Here is a 23,940-nt window from a genome sequence, read left to right as displayed (position 1 = left end):
TTTTGAGAAAGAAAAAGCTTTATTGCAAGATCAACCAGAAAAGATACAGGGAGCACAGCTCAAGTTTGTCTTATCCAGGGTTCAGTCAAACTTTTATGAGTTAGGCGAGGAGGGTTATTTTGCACAAGCATTGGTTTGGCAAGTTTCCATTGGAGGGCTTTGGAACTTGGCCCTTTAGGGTAAGGTGTCGTAAAGGGGCTTCAGCCCCAGATATTCCAGGACAAAGGACCCTTCACATCTGAAAGTGTTCCGGCATTCTGGTCATGTCCTGTTCCTTTGGCTTTGTGGGCGTAGAAATTGTTCTGGGTGTTGTCTGAGGTCAAGATTTTCTCCTCTGTTCAGCTGCATAACTGGTGGTTTGGTTCTGTGGTCTCTGAAAAGCAACTCGGTATATTTTGTTAGAGACAGGCCAGTTTGGGGTTCTGAGGTTACAAAAGGACTTCTGGTCTTAAAATGGATTTAATTAGCTAAAGTAGCTCACCCTGGGAATGGCCCACTTTCTATCCAAATATAATAGCACTTTCTCACCTCACATCTGAAAAGATTTCTGGGATACTTTCCCCAAGACAGCATTTCCTTGGCTAAGTTGATACCACTGTTTACTTCTAAGTGAGTTTCAATCAGATACATATATCCCTGAAATAACGGAATTAGTGGCTTCTAAGGTGAAAAATCTTTCTTTACACCATTTTCCAGATTGAAACCTAATGAGGAACATATTTCTCCTATGCAAATCATTAGTTTTAGAACATGCATCTTGGTTATGCAACGTCCCTCAACTGCACAAGGGCTATGTCTCTAAGGCAGGTGGATAGAGTCAGAAACCAAGATGCCCATAAACTGTCCTGCCTTCCTGACCAGACAAAATTTTGTTAAAGCAACTTTTAGCAGGTAGCTAAGGAAGGAAAGAAAGCATGGTTATGGAAGAACTTGGAAAGGTTATGAAAACTCTACCCCTTAAAAAGGCATCAAACATCAGATTTTAAGTAAGTTCTAAACAGTCAAAGACAAGTAAAACTTTATATATACAAGGTATAGAAAAGATAGTCTTCAGCCATTCTCATGGCTAGCATAATCCTCTAGTTTCATAACACCTATGTAGATAGGTAAATAAAATATTAAGAAATCTAATAAGGCACTTTACCAAAAAGGAACAATACACTCTAACAAAGTAAGTTTTTTTCAAACATTGGAAGGGTGATTCACCTTTGCTCATTAGCAAATCTATGACTGCAACTCACTACACTAATATAGTAAATTAACATGTATACATGGGTGTGTGTATATATATAATCTTATATAATCATCTCAGTATATGCTACAAAGGATTTGATTTTTTAAATTTGATAAATAGTAATTATAAGCAATCATAAGCATCCTATTTAAGGCTGAAACATTAGAATTAATCCTACCAAATCAGTAATATGCAAGGAGACTTCCTATCCCAACCACTCTTCAAATTTGTGCTGCAAGTACTCACCAGTGCAATAAAATGAGAAAAAGAATTTAGAGGCATGAATATTGGAAAGACAATCCTAGACCTACCTGTGCTCAGATCCACTCCTGAAACACTTCATGCATTGCTCTGTATCATAAGGCCAGCCACTGCAGGGTGCATTTCCCGTGCTTCACTTTCACCTGATGTCCAGCTGAATCCAATAGGTGGAAAGCCCTGGTAGAAGGTGGATTGAAGGGTGAGGGAAGGGAGAAGGCTAGATATTTCTCCCACATCCTTTGAGGGTTTTTTTTTTTTTTTTTTTTGTCTTTTGTTGTTGTTGTTGTTGTTGTTGTCGTTGCTATTTCTTGGGCCACTCCTGCGGCATATGGAGGTTCCCAGGCTAGGGGTCGAATCGGAGCTGCAGCCACCGGCCTACGCCAGAGCCACAGCAACGCGAGATCCGAGCCGCGTCTGCAACCTACACCACAGCTCACGGCAACGCCGGATCGTTAACCCACTGAGCAAGGGCAGGGACCGAACCCGCAACCTCATGGTTCCTAGTCGGATTCGTTAACCACTGCGCCACGACGGGAACTCCCCTTTGAGTTTTGAATGGCTTTTGTGGCAGCAGCTTTGTCTCCTACATGACTCCCACTGGACTGGTCCACCATGCTTCCAGTTTCTTTGGGGTGACTCTTTTCCCCAGGCTCTAGTACTCCCACCTCCTCTCTTTACCTCTTCAGTTTAGTGTCTGTGGCTTCCCGCTATTAATAACCCTGGGTTATCTCTTGGTTACTGATCTAATTTGTCAAGTGCCCCTCACCTATGTAATCACCTTCCCATGTTAAATTCCCTTTGTAGTAAATACTTAAAGTAGTTTCTATTTTCCCAGTAAGAATGGCTATACAAAAAAACTGTTAATATTTGTAAATTCTACACTTTTCTCCTAAACTATTCAAATAAAGCAAATGAAAAATTGTTAAAACCAATATGAAAATCTAAAAAGCCAGTGTTACAACAACAAAAATAAAGTTTATATATGAACAATATTAAATCAGAAAATGCAATGGGGACATGTATTCCATTCCAAATCATGGTGATTAACTCATCAATATTGGGGAATAACACTAAAAAGAACTATATAAGACTTACATAAAGCAAACTATCAAACATGACTGCAGGGCATAAAAGTAGACCAGAATAAATGAAAAATATATCATCTTTCCAAACGTGAAACTTCAATAGTATGGGTTGCCAATTCTTCCCCAATTAATCAATACATCTGGGGCAATCCCAAAAGAATAGTTTATGTAACTTAAAAATCAGATTTTAAAGTTCATAGTGAAAAAGCACAAGATTGCCAAAAATATTTGGAAAGAGAACAGTGAGGGAGGATCAGTCCTAACTGCCATTAAGGTGTGTAACTAAGGTCAAATTTCCAAATCAATAATTGAATTTGGAACAAGAGACTAATCCTTTAGGGAAAGATAAAATTAGATCCCTATCTCAGATCCTATGCGAAAGTTAATTCCACTTTGCCTAAAAAATAGACAATGGAGAGTTCTCTTGTAGCACAGTGGTTAAGGATCCAGTGTTGTCACAGCCATGACTTGGATCACTGCTGTGGCGCAGGTTTGATCCCTGGTCCAGGAACTTCCACATGCTGCCAACATAACATAGCCAATAAAAAATAATAATAAAATTAAAAATAAACTATGAAAAGAAACTTAATTAATAGAACAAAATATGGAGAATTATTTTTATTTCGATAGAGAAGATATTCCAAATTGACATACAAAATCCAGAAGCCATGAGAAAAGACCAATTTTAATACAGGAGATTTAAGTTCTGTATTAGTAAAAGATACCATATGCAATATTAAAGAGAAGCAAGCAACTTAGAGTAAATACTCACAACCTATTAAAGACCTAGATATAATACCAGACACTATAAAACTCGTAGAGGAAAACATAGGCCAAACACTCTCTGACATAAACGACAGCAACATCTTCTCAGATCCACCTCTTAGAGTAATGACAGTAAAAACAAAAATAAACAAATGGGACTTAATAAACTTAAAAGTTTCTGCACAGCAAAGGAAACCCTAAACAAAACGAAAAGACAGGAGTTCCCATCTTGGCGCAATGGTTAACGAATCCCACTAGGAACCATGAGGTTGCGAGTTCGATCCCTGCCCTTGCTCAGTGGGTTAACGATCCTGCGTTGCTGTGAGCTGTGGTGTAGGTGGCAGATGCGGCTCAGATCCTGTGTTGCTGTGGCTCTGGCGTAGGCTGGCAGCTACAGCTCCGATTAGATCCCTAGCCTGGGAACCTCCATATGCTGCGGGAGCAGCCCAAGAAATGGCAAAAAGACAAAAAAAAAACAAAAATCAAAAAACACAAAAAGACAGAATGGGAGAAAATCTTTGCAAATGAATCGACTGACAAGGGATTAATCTCCAAAATTTATAAACAACTTCTGCAGCTCAACACCAAAAAAACAAACAACCCCATCCAAAAATGGGCAGAAGATCTAAATAGACAATTCTCCAAAGAAGACATACAGATGGCCAAAAAACACATGAAAAGATGTTCAACATCACTCATTGTTAGAGAAATGCCAATCAAAACCACTCTGAGGTACCACCTTACACCAGCCAGAATGGCCATCATCCAAAAGTCTACAAACAATAAGGGCTGGAGAGGGTGTGGAGAAAAAAGGAACCCTAGTACACTGTTGGTGGGATTGTAAATGGGTGCAACCACTGTGGAAAACAGTATGGAGATTCCTCAGGAAACTAAAAATAGAATTACCATTTGATCCAGCAATCCCACTCCTGGGCATCTACCCAGAGAAAACCATGACTCGCAAAGACACATGTACTCCAATGTTCACTGCAGCACTATTTTCAATAGCCAAGACATGGAAACAACCTAAATGCCCATCGACAGAGGAGCGGATCAAGAAGATGTGGTACATATACACAATGGAATATTACTCAGCCATTAAAAGGAATGAAATACCAGCATTTTTAGCAAAATGGGTGGACCTAGAAATTATCATGCTTAATGAAGTCAGTCGACAATGAGACACCAACATCAAATGCTTTCACTGACATGTGGAATCTGAAAAAAGGACAGAAAGAACTTTGCAGAACAGATGCTGACTCACAGACATTGAAAAACTTAAGGTCTCTGGAGGAGACAGTTTGGGGGATGGGGGGATGTGCTTGGGTTATGGGATGGAAATCCTGCAAAACTGGATTGTTATGATCATTATACAACTACAAATGTAATAAATTCATTGAGTAATAAAAAAATACTTGCAACCTACATAACAAATAATTTCTATATATTTAAAGGACTCTTACAAATCAATAAGAAAAATATTAACAATCCAATAGGAAAATGGGCAAAAGATACGAATGATCAGTACACTAAAATAATATACAGGTAATCAACGTAAGAAATTATTCTCTGTTTCTTGAATAATCTGGGAAATACATACTAAGGCAGCCATAAAATTTTATTTTCCAAAGATTATCAGATATGTAAAAGGTTGATAACAGGAAGTTGTGAAGAGGATGCAAGGAAACAGGCATTATTATATACTATAAATACATAGAGATGAGAGTAAAAGTTGGTAAAACCCTTTTAAAAGATAATTATTAGTGTCTGCAAAACTTTATAAATGAATATATCCCTAAATCCAGCAATTCAGCTCCTAAGATTCTAATCTAAATAAACATTCTCATATGTACCAAAAAATGTCCACTGCAGTACTGTTTGTAAGCAAAAAAAAAAAAATTTTGAGGGAAAAAAACTAAATATTCACAGGGAGTATTAAAAAATTGTGCTATAGTTATATTATGGACTAGATATATATGTATCAACATGGATAAATCTCTGATATATATACACTTAAGTAAAAATGAAGTAAAAATACAATATGTTGTATGTAGTACAGTTTCCTTCTTTTACTATATAGATGTGCGTATATAATATATGTTTAAATATATATTTTTAATATATATGTTTATATATACACATATATGGTGAGGATTTGTTTGTTTGTCTGTTTGTCTTTTGAAGGCCACACACACGGCATATGGAGGTTCCCAGGCTAGGAGTAGAATCAGAGCTAGAGCTGCTGGCCTATGCCACGGCCACAGCAATGTGGGATCCAAGCCACATCTGCGACCTACACCATAGCTCACAATAATGCAGGATTCTTAACTCACTGAACGAGGCCAGGGATAGAACCTGCCTCCTCATGGATCCTAATCAGATTCATTAACTGCTGAACCATGACAGGAATTCCTACATGGTTTATTTTTAAATATAGATATGTGTGTGTGTGTGTGTGTGTGTGTGTGTGCTGAGAGTAAAGAAAACAGAGAGGGGCTTTGACATGACATCCTAAATGCTTCCTTATTGTTTGCCAGTTTTACAGTGAGGGAGATTAATAACATTTAAGAAATATTAGTTTAAAATCACATTTGTGACTTTAGTTATCATGGATTGCCTTTCTCCTCCTGCATAACAACTGAGGTCTCATGGGAAGACCCTGAAACCAGTTCGTGAATAGGAGTTATGTGGGAGCAGAAACCACACAGGCCTTGTTCACACAGTAGATGTTCAATAAACACCTGGGTTAGAATTCCAGCTATGTTAGAAGAGCTGCAGTTTTCAAGTGCTTGTTATGTGCCAGGCAATACTCTTAAGGGCTTTGCACACTTCTGTCACACCCATGGTACCACTGAAGAAACCGGTGTCCAGGGCTAGTATCACACAAGTAGGGAGTAAACAAGGCAAACTTGGTCCCAGAGTCTGGACAACCACTGCCTCATACTACTGCCTCCTGGGAAGGTTACACACACACACACACACACACACACACACACACACACACACACACACACACAGAGATCAATGCTACCATGGTAGATTTCATCCTAACTCTAGATTGGGCAGGAGGAACAGGAAAGGCAATTTTACAACAATTTCTTGGTTAGCCTGCTCCCTCTGAGGAGTGATATGTCTCTGTCCTTGAACACTGAAAGAGGTCCAAGTTCTTGTGGATGGGACAGATGGCTTCAGCTGGCTTAGGAATTTAAGCAGGGGAGAATTCTACACACAGGATAGGCTGCTACAATGAATCCCTCTGACTTTATGGAAACATCTTCACTTCCTTATAGGGACAAGGTAGCAACAAGGCCCAGAGATTACAGAGGAATCTATAAGGAAACCAGTAGTTTTTACCACTTCATTTGTACTTTCTAGTTACCAATTAAATTTAATGCAGTAATGATAGTGAACATTTTTGAGTGTTTACTGTATGGACAGTATTATTCTTAAAACTTAGAATTAATATCACATACTTCAAAAAGATTTTGTGAAATGGTTATTATTAACCCACTTTTACAATGAGAAAAACAAATAACAACAAAGAAATCATACCAACACCATCCCAAATCCACAGTTAAAACTATTTATATTTATCAAATATACTAAATTTCACTTCAAGCCCATACCCCTAACATCACTCAGCAAGAAGTACGATACCAATCTTCAGAGAATTTTCTAGTATTGTCTCCAGGGCATCAGTCTGACCTTGGCCAAGCAGTGTGATTTTGGGCAGCTCACGTAATCCTCCTGGGCTTTAATACCCTCATTTGTGAACTTATTTTGTAGGATAGCATGAAGGTTAAATTAGATAATATTTGGACACTAGCCCACTTCCCTTAAGACCATTTAATAAACAGATATAATAATTGATATATTAATTTGTTCAATCAAGGTAATTGGCAATAGCTCTCCACAGTCACTGCTTTCTTACTTGTTACCCCTTCATATATTTGTGTGTGCATGCACACATGCACACACATAATCTCATGAAATTTTTCTTTATACTTTGTAGAAGGGTATTTGTGACAGTCTGAGTGTTGTTTATGAAGTCTTTACAGCTCTCCATGGTAGCACCGCAGTTCCTGACCTCTTGTGGTTGAGTGAGGTCAGTGACTGTTTCTGGCCAAAGTTATAAGCAAAAATGATGTTTTTAATGTCTTTCCAACACTCTTTTTTTTTTGCTTTTTGCTTTTTTTAGGGCTGCACCCATGGCCTATGGAGGTTCATAGGCTAGGAGTCAAATCGGAGCTATAGCTGCCGACCTATACCACGGCCACAGCAATGCCACATCTGAGACCTACACCACAGCTCACGGCAATATCAGATCCTTAACCCACTGAACGAGGCCAGAGATCAAACCTGCAACCTCATGGTTCCTAGTTGGATTTGTTTCTGCTGCACCACGACAGGAACTCCTCCAGCACTATTTTTTCATAGTAATGGGAAATGTCCCAAATGTTGGCTGATCTGTCCTTCTGGAGGGCAGCCCATGTAGTGTAGAGAATTTAGCCAGCAATGACAGACATGTCGCATAAGCAGGAAACAAACTTTTGTCATTTCAAGATGTATAATATAATCCATCCTGACAGTCTTATTCTTTCAAATGTATACAGATAAGGAAACTAAGTTTCAAAATGATCAAACAGAAAATTAAAGAAGCTTTCCAAGATCATATAATTAATAATAGAATCCAGATTATAACTGGATATTATATATATATATATTTCATGCATATATCCCAAGCCTTTTGGCCTTCACCCTTAACTTACAGAGGTTCTCATTGAATATTGAATGGATATATGAATAAATAAATTAGTCAAAGGGAAATTTATTTCATAACTTTGGGTATACATATTATTTTGTATTACACTCTGAATATATTTCGGCATGTATCATCCCTGTCTGATAACAAGTTGGAAAAGTCAGATAGACTATCAGTGCCACAGGCAAAGTGCCATCTCTGCCCTAGGTCTTAATCTAAACACACCTACTATCAAGGAAACAATCCCTACCTATTCTGCTAGACCTAGGAAATGAGGGAGAGGGAGGGAAAAAAGAAGAAAATAAACAAGCTATACAAGATAGCTTGTCTTCTGACCTCCCCCCAGAGCAAGCCTTGACTTTGACGTCCCTAGCTTGACATGGCAGGAGCTGCTTCAGTGGTACCAACACAATTTTTCTCATGGCCATACTCTGTCTGGTATAGTAATTGTCTGGCTTCACTACTCTTCACCACTGCCACAAGAAGTTTGAAGAAATAGGCACTCGTGGTTACCAAAGAAATCTGCTGTGATAATAAGGGAATGATAGTCTTAGACTATGTGCATGGAGCTCCCATCGTGGCTCAGTGGTTAACGAATCCGACTCGGAACCATGAGGTTGCAGGTTCCATCCCGGGCCTTGCTCAGTGGGTTAAGGATCCGGCGTTGCTGTGAGCTGTGGTGTAGGTCGCAGACATGGCTCGGATCCTGCGTTGCTGTGGCTCTGGTGTAGGCCGGCAGCTGTAGCTCTGATTCGACCCCTAACCTGGGAATCTCCATATGCCACGAGTGCAGGCCTAGAAAACACACACACAAAAAGAAAAGAAAAAGAAAAAGAAATCATTTGTATTTAATAGACCACAAGAACATGAGGCACTTTCTGACACTGAGTAATGAGTGCAGTAAATTGTCACACTGCATGATTGTGCTACTGGTTCAATACTGTGAAAATTTTTTAAAAAACATCTTCAGATCATGTGCTTATGCTTTGACCAAGTCATATGGAAGGTATCCAATAAGTGGTATTGTTATGGGCTGAATTGTCTATCCCCAAAATTCATGTATTCATGTACTAACCCCTAGTACCTCAGAATCTGACAGTATTTGGAAATAGTGTCATCACAGATGTAATGAATTAAATTAGGAGTTCCCTTGTGGCTCAGTGGGTTAAGGATCCTGTGTTGCCACTACAAAGTCTCTGGTCACTGCTGTGGTATGGGTTTGATCCCTGGCCCGGGAATTTCCACACACCATGTGCAGCCAAAAAAAAAAAAATTTAAGTTAGAGTGAGGTCATATTGGACCACTATGACTGGAGTCCTTATAAAAAGGAGAAATTTGTCCACAAACATGCGTACAAGGAGAATACCATGTTAAGACGAAGGCAGAGGTTGGGCAATGTGTCCACAAGCTAAAGAAAGCCAAATATTGCTAGCCAACCACTAGAACATGACAGAGAGGCACGGAAAAATTTCCCCCTGTAGCCTTCAGGAAGAACTAATCCTGCCAGCATCTTATCTCAGACTTCCACCTCCAGGACCGTGAAATAATATGTTTCTGCTATTTTAAGCCACCAGCTTATGGTACATTGCAATAGTAGTCCTAGAAAACTGGTACAGATATTATTATATAAAATTTTATACCGTGTTAGTTTTCTCATCGTAACTGAAAAAGAAAAAAGATAGCATTTTATCAGTCCTACCACTGAAAAGATGAAACACTTATTAGAGCCTATCATCTTGAAAATACCATGTACACTTCTAAGGACAGCTCTGTACATATCAACTGCAAACATTCTTTAATTCACTCAAATTGCCTGCCTTTACCACAAGGAAAACACAGCTGGCGCCCTCAGAAACTATGATAGAGTGAAAGTAATTGAGTTAAGAGTTCCCAGTAAGGGATTCTATTTTTTCATATCCTTTTTAAAATAGAAATTTTCATCTTAGTTAAGATTCCTATGCTTATTGAGCATGTCTTTAAATTAGACACAAAATTCTAAGGAAAAAGGAAAAGGAAAGATGTTTTTATTACCTTCAAGACGGATATGGGACTTATGGCACATAAGGATATGGGTTAAGGATCCAGTGTTGTCATGGAAGCAACTTGGGTCACTGCTGTGGCACAGATTCAATACCTGACCCAAGAATTTCCACGTGCTGCAGGCATAGCAAAAAATAAAAAAAAAAAAAAGACACATGGGAAATAAAGAGAAACAATTTGTACAGATGACCCAGGATGGCTTACCCTCCTATCCTTTTGAAACCCAGCAGGACCCTAGGGTTACTTCCTGGGTATAAAAGCCCACAGGCCTTCCCCGAGTTCAAAAGAGCAGGCTCAGGCAGTTAATGACTAGGACAGTAGAGTCACAAGACTTCTAGTTCCTCCTAAAGGAACACAGATAACAATTGATGCATATCTCTGAGTTGTTCTGCAGAAACCAAGAACCCCACTGGTAGAGGGTACTGACTATATGCTTACCACAAGCTGGTAGACTCCAGACTGGTTGGAACTAGAAGGCTGATGATGGAGATTCCCTAAACCTCACCCTGTTACCTCACCATCAACCAATCAGAGGAGGGTCCATCAGCTGATCACATATCCTAAAACCCTATCCCCTGACACTCTCTTTAAAAACTCTAACCTGGCTGCTCCTATTGTGGCTCAGAGGGTTAAGGACCCAACATCTCTGTGAGGATGTGGGTTCAATCCCTGGCCTCCCTCAGTGGGTTAATGACCCAGTGTTGCCGCAAGCTGTAGTATAGGTTGCAGATGCAGCTCGTATTTGACCCCTGTCCCAGGAACTTTCATATGCCATAGGTGCAGCTGTAAAAAGGAAAACAAAAACAAAACCCTAACCTGAAAGTCATTGAAGGGTTCAGGCCTTTTAAGCATGAGCTGCCTGTTCTCCCTGCAAATGAGCCCTCACTTTGCTGCAAATACCCATTACCTAAGAATGGCTTTCTGTGCCATGGGCACACGAGCGCTTGCTTAGTAACACCTCTGTGTTCAGTGGAAGGGGAGTGGGGTTTGCCCTAGAGTAAAGCAAAGGCATGCTCAAGTTTGAGAAGAGAAAAATCTAACATGGTTTAATTTATCAGATCTACCTATTTTCTAACAACTTAACACTTTCCAAGCAGAAACTACATATGAATGTGTATTTGTGTGTATACAGTTTAAGTTAGAAAATCCAAATAAAAGACTTATATGTATGTTTAGAAAATTGATTATAATAAAGTTGGAGAAAATGGCTTCTCTCCTGCTGCTGCTGGCAGGAATGTGTCTAGCCCCTTCATTCCCCTTCTCAATGTTTAATCACTGCATGTTAGAGACTGTTCTCTGGTATTTCATTACTTTAAGTGTTGAGATGACATTAACTGTACTGTTTTGCCACTTCCTGGGACAACATCAAGACTAAGTTTCCTTGTTCCCAAATATGCAATTTTAAGTGCTAGTTCTTGACTTTTGAGTGATCCCAGATCCTTTCGTGAAGCTGATAAACATTATGGACTCACTCATGAGAAAAATATACAAGCACAATATGTCCCAAATTTAGGAAACAATTTTAGGGTTTTTCTGAAGCTCAGGCATGGATCCCAGGCTAAAAATCCTTAAACTCTCACGCCCAACACAGATTTCTCAGTTCAGTTCATCTTTCGATACCAGCTTAAGTATCACTCCTATGGGAAGTCCTCCCTTAATACTGCAGCCCATGGCAATTATTCCTTTCTCTGAACTTGTACTACACTATTAATATCCTCCAACTTAGTCTTTCATTGATTTCTATTTTCTTCCTCCTTAACTTCTTCTTGCCAAATGGATCATAAAAGTCATTGAGGAAAAGCATCTTACACACTACAGCAACTTTCCAAGACCTCAGCATCTATTAGGTACTTAACAAATGTTTATTACAAGATAACTTACTTCCTTGACTAATATTCACCATAATTCTTCCATTATTTAGGAAAGAAAGGGGCTATAATTTTGTGGTATGATGAGAAACATATATTTTGTCATCCAGGCTCCTGGCCAGAGCTCCTAAAAACACATATTGATTTCTTAAGCAATAAGAGCTAAAGGAGCACCTTCTGTTACAATATTTGGGTTTTGTTCCCAATTCCTGAAATAGCTCCGGAGTGGTAAAGGTGAAGAGGGAGTCTTTCGTTATTCATAACGAGCCCCCTTTCAACCATACGTGAATTTATGTAGTGAGGTGACTTTTGGAAAGCCCCTCAGAATGCTGGCTGCTATTTACCAGGAGACCCAACCTTGGAACTTTGAGCCTACCCTTTGACCTCCAGGGAGGGGGAAAAGGGCTACAGATTGACTTAATCACCAGTGGCCAATGATTTAATTAATGTTGCCTAAGTAATGGCATCTCATAGAAACCCTAGACAAAGGGATTCCTCCGAGAGCTCTCAGGTTGCTGAACACATCAAGGTGTTGAGAGGGTGGTATGCTCAGAGAGATGTGAATGCTCCACATCCCTTCCCCATACTTTGCCCTGCACATCTCTTCATCCTGGCCATTCCTAAATTGTATCTTTTATACTAAGCCAGTAATCTAGTGAGTAAACTATTTTCCCAAGTTCTGTGAGCCACTCTAGCAAATTATCAAACATGAGAAGAAGGTTATGGGAATTTCTGATTTACAGCCAGTTGGTCAGATGCATATGAAAACTTGGACTTGGAAGTGGTATCTGAAGTGAGGGGAGGCAGTTTTGTGGCCCTGAGTCTTTAACCTGTGGGATCTGCACTAACTCTAGGCAGTAGGTGTCAGAAATGAATTAAACTGTAGGATACCCAGTTAGTGTCCACAGAGAATTGGAGAATTGTTTGGTGTGGGTAAAAGCTCCACACATTTCATGTTATAAGTGTTGTGAGCATAGAGAAAACAAAGGAGGTTTTCTTTTGGGGGACTTCATATTTCTACATAAGATGTAATTGAACAGTCAGCAACTATGAGATTAAAAGGTAATTCAGTTTTATACTTCAAAGATTAGTACCAGCCCTATGAGAAAGGAAAAACAGATGCAATGCAGAAAGAACCAGTAGCACACAGCTATAGAGCTTACATTAGAGTGAGCCCAACTTCCTTGCATCCCCTGAAGAGAAGACAATCAGACTGAAAATGATTGTTTAGTGAGAAACTAATTAGAGCAGAAATTTCTTTACCATAAGTAGAGGATATGTTTAATTTGTGTGGGGAGATATAGCATGCCATTGAAATAAATGTTCTGGTCACTCGTTTCAACTAATTGGCTATAAATGGAAGACTATTTCCTAAGTAATGTTGAAAATCAATGTTCAAGTACATTGTAACTCTCATACAGATATAAAAGTGAAAGCACAGTAAAGCTTTTCTTAACTGATTAATGGGTCAGATGTTATAATCTGTTCAAAGGAGAATTCAAAGAACAGACACATTTATAGATAAGGAACGTTGAATGTGCTAATGGAGGCAAAACTAGCTTAATTCCTAAATTGAACAGGACAGTGCTTATGTGTCTATAGACAAGAATTGTTTTGCATTGTATCAGTTATCTACAAATATTAGTGTTGTGAAATAGCTCCCACAGAATTAATATCAGATAACCTAGAAGGATATGCTCTAGACAATGTGTAGTTATTCACTGGACCACACATTTTTCCCTATTATACCAATATTTAAAGATCTGCTTTAAAGATTTAGAAAATATACACAAAGCATGTCAATTCATTAATCTTAAAGCACTGTTTGAACAGCAGAATTGCCAGCATTTTTAATCTGCAACAATTAGGAGAATCATCCAAAGCAATAACAACCTCTATCATTGGTGACAGGTTTGGCCTTCACATGTCTGAGAGCTATAGAGAGGTGGGCTACACTGAGAGTATTCACCTTTAGAATAATTCCCACCAAGGGGATTCTTTCTTTCCAGAGAGCTCAGTGATCTATCCCTGTTCATTATCTCCTGATAATAACACTTGATTACTTTATTTTAAAAATGACTCTTTGTGTCCATCTTGAATATTGAAAAAATTTTTAATTTTATTCATTTTTTGTCTTTTCACTATTTCTTTGGGCCGCTCCCGCGGCATATGGAGGTTCCCAGGCTAGGGGTCGAATTGGAGCTGTAGCCGCCAGCCTACGCCAGAGCCACAGCAACTCGGGATCCGAGCCGCATCTGCAACCTACACCACAGCTCATGGCAACGCCAGATCCTTAACCCACTGAGCAAGGCCAGGGACCAAACCCGCAACCTCATGGTTCCTAGTCGGATTCGTTAACCACTGCGCCACGACAGGAACTCCTTAATTTTATTCATTTTTTTAAATGATTTTTATTTTTTCCATCATAAGTAGTTTACAGTGTTCTGTCAATTTTTTACTATACAGCACGGTGACCTAGTTACACATACATATATACATTCTTTTTCTCAGATTATCATGCTCCATTACAAGTGACTAGATATAGTTCCCAGGGCTCTACAGCAGGATCTATTGCTTATCCATTCCAAAGGCAATAGTTTGAATCTATTAACCCCAAATTCCCAGTCCATCCCACTCCCGCCCTCTCCCCCTTCACAACCACAAATCTCTTTTCCATGTCCATGATTTTCTTTTCTGTGGAAAGGTTCATTTGTGCCATATATTAGATTCCAGATATAAGTGGTATCATATGGTATTTGTCTTTCTCTTCCTCACTTACTTCACAGTATGAGAGTCTCTAGTTCCATCCATGTTGCTGCAAATGGCATTATTTTGTTCTTTTCTATGGCTGAATAGGATAATTTTTATCACTTAATGAGTGCATCCTTATAAACATTTTCTTTATTTCTCTCTTTCTTTCTTTTTTCTCTTATTAGGGCCACATCTGCAGCATACGCAAATTCCTAGGCTAGGGATTGAATTGGAGCTGCAGCTGCCAGCCTACACCACAGCCATGACAATGCAGTATCCAAGCTGCATCTATGACATTGCTTGAAGCAATTGCAGATCCTTAACCCACGGAGGGGGGCCAGGGATGGAACCTGCATCCTCATGAATATTATGTTGGATTCTTAACCCACTGAGCCACAATGGGGACTCAACCTCTATAAACATTTTCTTAATTTAACTTTATGGTATGTTTTATAGTATTCAGTATGTTAAATTAGTTAAACAAGGGGGATATTAGACTGAAGTGATTCTAGTGCTTTGGTAGCCAATGTAAGCAAAACAAAACTTAAACCTGGATAAGCCTCAAGACTAAGAGATTAAGCCCAAAGGACAACCAATCACAAACAGCCAACTAAGTTTTAAGCCATAACTGATCAAATAATTTCCTTTCTTTCCTTCCATACCTTCTCTTTATAAGTCTTTCCCTTTGCTCCTGTTGCAGGAGTACTCCTAACGATTACTGTTTTGGTGCAGCCCAATTTTAATCAATTTTTGCTCAAATAAACTCATAAAAATGTTAATGCCTCAATTTACCTTTTAGTAAGTATTATACTTTCTCTGCATTTTACATTCTACTATATTTGTTTCAAACTAGGTTTATGTAAAACATAAACCTGCTTAATTATCTCTCTGAACATTTTGAATTTTAAATTCCCCCAAAGGTAAGTTTATCTACTTGCTTATTTTAAATAACCTCGGAATGTCATCTTTCACTCAATTTTTATGCATTTTTTTTTTTCTGTTAAGAAAGAGAATACAGGAGTTCCCATCGTGGCTCAGTGGTTAACGAATCCGGCTAGGAACCATGAGGTTGCGGGTTCGATCCCTGGCCTTGCTCTGTGGGTTAAGGATCCGGCATTGCTGTGAGCTGTGGTGTAGGTTGCAGACGTGGCTCGGATCCTGAGTTGCTGTGGCTGTGGTGTAGGCCAGCGGCTACAGCTCCGATTGGACCCCTAGCCTGGGAACCTCCATATGCCATGGGAATGGCCCAAGAAATGGCAAAAAAAAAAAAAAAAAGAGAGAATACAGGACCAAAATGGAATTACTTGTGCTAAGCCCATGTCACCAAACCAAGGCTTAATACCTAACTGCAGATTCAGCCTCCCTCAGAAATGTAATCTTAACCAGTCTAGAATTTCTTAGCACTAATGAAGTAATCCACCTGATAGCCTTCTTTCATCCCCCACACCCCAAAAGTTTCTTCTTCTAGGAACCTTGTCTGAAACAATCCACCCTTCTCCTCTTCTGCCTATAAAAGTCTTTTTATTCTGTGCAGTTACTTAAAGCTACTTTCTTTTTGCTACACAGGATGCTGACTGATTATTGAATCATTGAATAAAGCCACTAAAATCTTCAAATTTACTCAGTTGAATTTTTTAACAGATTTGGTGGCAGTGGTGGGATCGAAGGAAAGCTGTGGCAGCTTTGGGTCAATGCAAAACACAGGAGTGGTACCCATGAACCCTTTTGTGTTTTCTGTCTTTCTTGCTATTTCTAAGGGCCAGCTGTTAAGTTCCTCTTGGTTTTGAGCTTAGCTCTCTTTGTCCAGCTCCCAATCTAATTAGCTTCTCACAGTTCCCCATTGCTTGGAAACCCAAGCCCTTGGTTCTGTCCAAGATTCCACAGTGGGAACTTCTGGTGACTGCTCTAATTCCCTATTTGTTTGGAATCAGTCTGCAGTACCCATTCTTTGGGATCTGCTGTTTCAGGTGCTTTTCTCAATCCCCAGATTCCACATTGGAAACTGTGGTGGTAACTGGCCAGAGTTGGACTGAGTCAGAATTAAAAAATGGACTGGGTCTGACTTAAAACTGGGCTAGATACAGGAGTTCCCGTCATTGCTCAGTGGTTAGCAAATCCGACTAAGAACCATGAGGTTGCAGATTCGATCCCTGGCCTTGCTCAGTGGGTTAGGGATCTGGCATTGCCGTGAGCTGTGGTGTAGGTTGCAGATGCGGCTCGGATCCCACGTTTCTGTGGCTCTGGCGTAGGCTTGGCAGCTACAGCTCTGATTAGACCCCTAGCCTGGGAACCTCCATATGCTATGGGCGTGGCCCTAGAAAAGTCAAAAAGACAAAACAAAACAAACAAACAAACAAAAAACTGGGCTAGGTACAGAACTAAACTGGATCTGGGGTTGGACTAGGTTTGACTTGAGCTGGAATGAGTACAGTAAGGGCTATTGCTTATGGGAACCTCAGAAGTCAAAAAACCCTGCAAAATTGGTGGGCATGGATTGAGCATTTTAAAGTTGTCAGAGTACTTGCCACCTAACTCCAAGACCCCCATGTTAGGGTAACGTAGTCACAGAATAGGTTAGATTGACACTAGGTCACCTGCCAACCTCAAGAAAATTTCTGTGCAACAAGATACACTGTGAAACCATGCACAATTCTCAAACAAGTAGCATATTCATCTTAGGTATTAGTTTGGCTCCAAGAGACACAAAGGCTTAGCTAAAAGATATAGAATTGTTTAACCCTAAAGAGTTAAGCATGCTATCTTCCAGCATACCAGTTTATTTTACGTCTAAGAACTAGAGTCCTAGAAGCTATAAATATCTACAAAAATGGCAAAATCTTACTTAAAGAGACTAGAATTAGACAAGATCAGTCTTGTGTGTCCTGAGAACTTAGCTTGGTACCTATCAGTTTGGGGGCCACCGAAATAGTGAGACAGAAATGTGGATTGTATCCCAATTGTGACTAGATATAGCTGGACAGAAACATGGATTAAACTCCATTTGAAGCTAAGGGTTCTACCAATCTAGTGCTAGCCCTCAGGGAAATTACCATGGCCATTATGAGGAATGTTACAAGATCATTTAAGAAGTACACTTGAAAGTAAAGATTCTCAAATTTAGCAAGCAGAATGGGATACCTAATTTTAATTGGTATGCAAAACCTCCAAAAGTTTTCAGAATTCCAAAATAGCTTCATTAAAAGATTCATTGCAAAGGCTAATGAAAAATTAAAGACACAGGGGTACCTAAAAGCAATCAGACTGACATAACTCCTAAGCTTCCCTCCTTCCTCCTTTATTTGTTTATTCATTCTAATAATCCCCTATCTGAATTGCCTTTACATGTCCATAAACAAAAGACTACCAAACTAATGACCTTACAGATATCTTCATATCTACCCTCAAAGGCAGGCCCCCATATGGATGCCTTCTAAATTTGAGGGGACCCTGAGGGATTTTGTGGTAAACTGCAATGTTATTCTTCTAAACATAGAAGGGGAGACTGAAATTAAAGGAAAACCTTGCCAATTTCTGGTAGATAGCAGAGCTACAGAGAGAACCCAGGAAAACTGGCAGAAGTTGGCTATGTGTAAGAATTCTTAACAGAGTCAGCACTCCTAAACTTGTAGTACCCCATAGAAAGAGGAAAGTGAAATATCTTCTGCATCCTCTTTTAGGATGTGTCTTGAGTCCAAGGGGTTGTTCAATATTGCCAAGAATAATTACTGTCCCAGCTGAAACCTAAGATATTTTGTTGTTGTTGTTGTTGTTGTTGTTGTTGTTGCTATTTCTTGGGCCGCTCCAGCGGCATATGAAGGTTCCCAGGCTAGGGGTCCAATCGGAGCTGTAGCCACCGGCCTACGCCAGAGCCACAGCAACGCGGGATCCGAGCCGCGCCTGTAACCTACACCACAGCTCACGGCAACGCCGGATCGTTAACCCACTGAGCAAGGGCAGGGACTGAACCCGCAACCTCATGGTTCCTAGTCGGATTCGTTAACCACTGCGCCACGACGGGAACTCCATGAAACCTAAGATATTTTTAAAGAATTTTTTAAGTAGCTCTATAGTCAGAAGTTAGTCAGAAATTTGGAAGCTGATATTCAGAGCCTGATAGGTATTTTTTTGCTACTGTTGTTCTCCTCCCTTAAGCTAAAATGCAGCTATATACCCAGAGGAAAAGAGAAAGAAAAACCTTCCAAAGCCTTTATGAAAGGATTTATGAAAACATTGCAAAGGTGAAGTTTCTAAATACAGAATATAGAAATCTTTTGATTACCATCTTAGTTATAAATCTCCTTAATATAAAAAAGCAAATTAAGGATAATGTAGTTGGATGGGTCAGTAAACCTATGATGTCATTTAGGCTACAATCCAATTATTTGAGGAATTGAGAGCAAATGTCTTATCTTACAAATCTCTGCAAAACTAGAAATGCGATTCTAGAGGCAGTTCAAAATTCACCTATTTCTTTTTACCAACCCCAAAACCTTTCCTATTTATCTCAAAAGACTTGTTCATATTATAAAAATTCTGGCCTTAGAAAACCAAAAAACCAAAATCCTTCTTGGAGAAAATTGCATTATTTGCCTGTGCCTTTGAGGTGTAAGTGTTCTAAAAACTTCACTGGAAGGGTAATTCTTATCAAAAGAAAACTGAAAATGGGAAAAGCCATTTGAAACTTGGGCTACCGAAAAATCTTTTAAGTGTTCTCTCCACTAATGTTAGTAAAAAGCTTTAGCTGACTGAGCAGGTAAATAATTTATCTAGTAGAAAGACAACTTAGATCAAACTTTTTTTGTAAATACTGAGTTTTGTACCTGATTCATTGAAGTATTTTATTTTTTTAATTCTCACTAAAATGTAGTTGATTTACAATGCTGTGTTAGTATCAAGAATACAGGAGTTCCCGTCATGGCGCAGTGGTTAACGACTCCGACTAGGAACCATGAGGTTGCGGGTTCGGTCCCTGCCCTTGCTCAGCGGATTAACGATCCGGCGTTGCTGTGAGCTGTGGTGTAGGTTGCAGACGTGGCTCGGACCCCGCGTTGCTGTGGCTCTGGCGTAGGCCAGTGGCTACAGCTCCGATTGGACCCCTAGCCTGGGAACCTCCATATGCCGCGGGAGCGGCCCAAGAAATAGCAAAAAAAAAAAAAAGACAAAAAAAGAATACAGTAAAGTGATTCAGTTATATACATATATAAATAGATAGATATTTCTTTAACATTCTCTTCCACTATATGTTATTACAAAATTTTTGAGTATAGTGCCCTGTGCTCTATAGTAGGTCCTTGTTGGTTATCTATTTTATATACAGTTGTGTGTATATTTTAATCCCAGTCTCCTAATTTATCACTATCCCCCCATCTACTTTATTTTTTTTAAAGGATATTTATTTATTTATTTTTTTTTTGTCTTTTGTTGTTGTTGTTGTTGCTATTTCTTGGGCCGCTCCCGCGGCATATGGAGGTTCCCAGGCTAGGGGTCCAATCGGAGCCGTAGCCACCGGCCTACACCAGAGCCACAGCAACGCGGGGTCCGAGCCGCGTCTGCAACCTATACCACAGCTCACGGCAACGCCGGATCGTTAACCCACTGAGCAAGGGCAGGGACCGAACCCGCAACCTCATGGTTCCTAGTCGGATTCGTTAACCACTGCGCCACGACGGGAACTCCCCCCCCCCCCCCCCCCCCAATCTACTTTAAAAGCCATAAGTTTGTCCTCTATATCAGTAAGTTTGTTTTATTAATTAGTTTATTTGTATACTTTTTTAGATTCCACATGTAAGCAATATCATATGATATATTTCTCTCTCTGTCTGGCTTACTTCACGTAGCATGTCTGTAGGTCCATCCATCTTGTTGTATGTGGCATTATTTCATTCTTTTTTATTGCTGAATAATACTCCATGGTTAAGGATTTCTAATTAATATATATCACATCTTCTTTGTCCATTCATCTGTAGATGGACACAAGTTGCTTCCATGTCTTGGCTATTTCAATGGTGTTTCAGTGAACATTGGGGTTCATGTATCTTTTCGTATTATGCTTTTCTCTGGATATATGTGCAAGAGTGGGATTTCAGGATCATATGGTAGCTCTATATTTAGTTTTTTAAGGAACCTCAGTACTGTTCTCCATAGTGGCTGCACCAATTTACATTTCCACCAACAGTGGGGAATGTAAATTCCTTTCTCTCAATACTCTCTCCAGCATTTATTATTTGTAGATTTTTTGATGATGGCCCTTCTAAGTGGGATGAGGTAATACCTCATTGTAGTTTTGATTGGCATTTCTCTAATAATTAGCAATTTTGAGCATATTTTCATGCACCTTTTGGCCATCTAAATGCCTTCTTTGGAGAAATGTCTATTTAAATCTTCTGTTCATTTTTTGATTGGGTTGTTTGTTATGATATTGAGTTATATGAGCTGTTGTATATTTTGGAGATTACTTCCTTGTCAGTCACATCATTTGTAAATATCTTCTCCCATTCTGTATGTTGTCTTTTTGTTTTATGGTTTCCTTTGCTGTGTGAAAGTTTTTAAGTTTAATTAGGTCCTATTTTTTTTATTTTTGTTTTCATTTCCATTAATCTAGGAGATGGAGCCAAAAAGAAATAGCTGCGATTTATGTCAAAGAGTCTTCTGGAGTTCCCATTGTGGCTCTGTGGGTTAATAACCTGACATAGTATCTGTGAGGATATGGGCTCAATCCCTGGCTTTGCTCAGTGGGTTAAGGTTCTGGCATTGCCACAAGCTGCAGTGTAGGTCACAGATGCAGCTTAAATCTGATGTTGCCTGGCCATAGCACAAGTCTGCAGCTTCAGCTCTGATTCAACCCCTAGCCTGAAGACTTCCATATTCCAAAGCGTGGGTGTAAAACGGAAAAAAAAAAAAAAAAAAAGGTGGTCTGTCTATGTTTGCCTCTAGGAGTTTTACAGTATCCAGTCTTACATTTAGGTCTTTAATTCATTTGGAGTTTATTTTTGTATATGGTGTTAGAGAATGTTCTAATTTCATTCTTTTACATGTAGCTGTCTCCAGTTTTCCCAGCACCACTTATTTAGAAGATTGTCTTTTTTCCATTATATATTCTTGCATGGCAATAATTTTAAAACAGAAATTATAAAGTCTTGGAGTTCCCATTGTGGTGCAGCAGAAACGAATCCAACTAGGAACCATGAGGTTGTGGGTTCCATCCCTGGCCTCGCTCAGTGGGTTAAGGATCTGGCTTTTCCATGAGCTGTGGTGTAGTCACAGACACACCTCGATCCTGAGTTGCTGTGGCTGTGGCACAGGCCAGCAGCTGTAACTCTGATTTGACTCCTACCCTGGGAACCTCCATATGCTACAAGTATGGCCCTGAAAAGCAAAAAAAAAAAACAAAAAAAAACCCAGAAGTTATAAAGACTGCGTTTCCCCAAATCTTTTCAGTAATCTGAAACATTAAAATTTTCCTTAATTAAATGATGGATAGTTATTAAATACCTATCATTTTCAAATAAGATAAAATACTGAAACATTAATTAATGAACATAAGTTTATCCATTTTTGGCTTAATTTTACATAGAAACTAACTATATTTGGGTCTAGTCGTAAACATGTTTCATGCCACACTGAGAAAAATACTATGACTATTATCTCTTGGAATATTTTTTCTGTCCCCTTCTTTCTCTCTTCTCCTCCTGGCACCCCTATAATATGGATGTTGGTGTGTTTAACTTTGTCCCAGAGTTCTCTGAGACTCTCTTCATTTGTTTTCAATCTCTTTTCTCTTTTCTGTTCTGCACCTGTAATTTCTTCTAATCTGTCCTCCGCCTCTTTTATTCGTTCTTCTGCCTCCTGTGTTCTGCTGTTAGCTGCTTCTAGTGAATTTTTTATTTCAGTTATTGTATTTTGCGTCTCTTCTTGCTTAAATTTTGTATCTTGTATCTCTGTGCTCAGTGTTTCCTGTTAAGTTATCCATCTTTGCCTCCAGTTTATTTCCAATGTCTTGCATCATCTTCAGCATCAACAGTCTAACGTCTTTTTCCTGGAGGCTGAGAATTTCCTGATCACTTAGCTGACTTTCTGGGGTTTTTCCTTTCTCCCTCATCTGAGTTATAGTTCTCTGTCTTTTCATTTTTATAGGTTTTTGGTGTGGTGACCTTTTTACAGATAATAGAGTTGTAGCCTCTCTTACTTCTGGTGTCTGCCCTCCTTGTGGCTGAAGTTGGTATGCAGGGCTTGCTGTAGGCTTCTTGATGGGAGGGGCTGATGTCTGCCCACTGGTAGGTGGAGCTGATTCTAATCCCTCTGGTGGGTGGGGCTTAGTCTCTGGATGGGATTAGAGGCAGCTGTGTGCCTGAGGGGTCTTTAGGCAGCCTGTTTACTGAGGGGCAGGGCTGTGATCCCACCTGGATTGTTGTTTGCCCTGGGGCTTCTCAGCACTGACTGACAGGGTGGGGCCAGATTTTCCCAAAATGGCCACCTCCAGAGAAAGGCAGCTGCTGAATATTCCCAAGAGCTTTGTCTTTCAATGTCCTTCCCTCACAACAAGCCACATTCACCCCTGTTTTCCCAGGATGTCCTCCAAGAACTGCAGTCAGGTTTGACCCAGATTCCCTTGGAGACTTTGCTTTGCCCTGTGACCCAGTGCAGGTGAAAGTCTGTGTGCGCCTCTTAAGAATGGGGTCTCCTTTTCCCCCAGTCCCGCGGAGCTCCTGTGCACAAGCCCCACTGGCCTTCAATGCCAGGTGCTCCAGGGGCTCTTTATCCCAGTGCCAGATCCCCGCACATGAGAGTTTTATGTGGGGCTCAGAACTCTCACTCCTGTAGGTGAGTCACTGTGAACCAGTTAGTTTCCAGTCTGTGGGGCTTTCCCACCCAGGAGGTATGGAGTTGTTTATATCACGAAATTGTCCCTCCTACCTCTTGATGTGTCCTCCTGTTTTTCTTCTGGAGTAGGATATCTTTTTGAAGGTTTCCAGTCCATTTGGGTGAAGATTGCTCAGTCTTTATTTGTGAATTTTGTTGTTTTTAGGGGAGAAGTTGAGCTCCAGTCCTTCTATTCCACCATCTTAATCCCATCTCCTGAGAAAAATACTGAGAAAGCACATATTCCTTAAAAATGTAAAATATATTTTTTGCTCCTGATAAGAGATTGTAAAAAGTTTTTCTTTACCTCTTAAA

General features: G+C 39.7%; 1 long non-coding RNA gene across 1 annotated transcript; it reads right to left on the bottom strand.

Annotated features, from left to right (window-relative positions):
- On the bottom strand, positions 1 to 23,710 carry LOC125122194 (uncharacterized). The gene is made up of 2 exons (XR_007133724.1): positions 23,680 to 23,710; positions 1 to 1,672 (listed from the first exon to the last, which is right to left on the bottom strand). It is a non-coding gene; the product is annotated as an uncharacterized LOC125122194 (long non-coding RNA).
- Between the last annotated feature and the right edge of the window lie 230 nt (positions 23,711 to 23,940).

This window comes from Phacochoerus africanus, chromosome 3 (assembly GCF_016906955.1).
Source record: "Phacochoerus africanus isolate WHEZ1 chromosome 3, ROS_Pafr_v1, whole genome shotgun sequence".
NCBI classification, from domain to species: Eukaryota; Metazoa; Chordata; class Mammalia; order Artiodactyla; family Suidae; genus Phacochoerus; species Phacochoerus africanus.
Note: the sequence above shows the minus strand (reverse complement) of the source record. Positions and strands in the feature narration are given on the sequence as shown.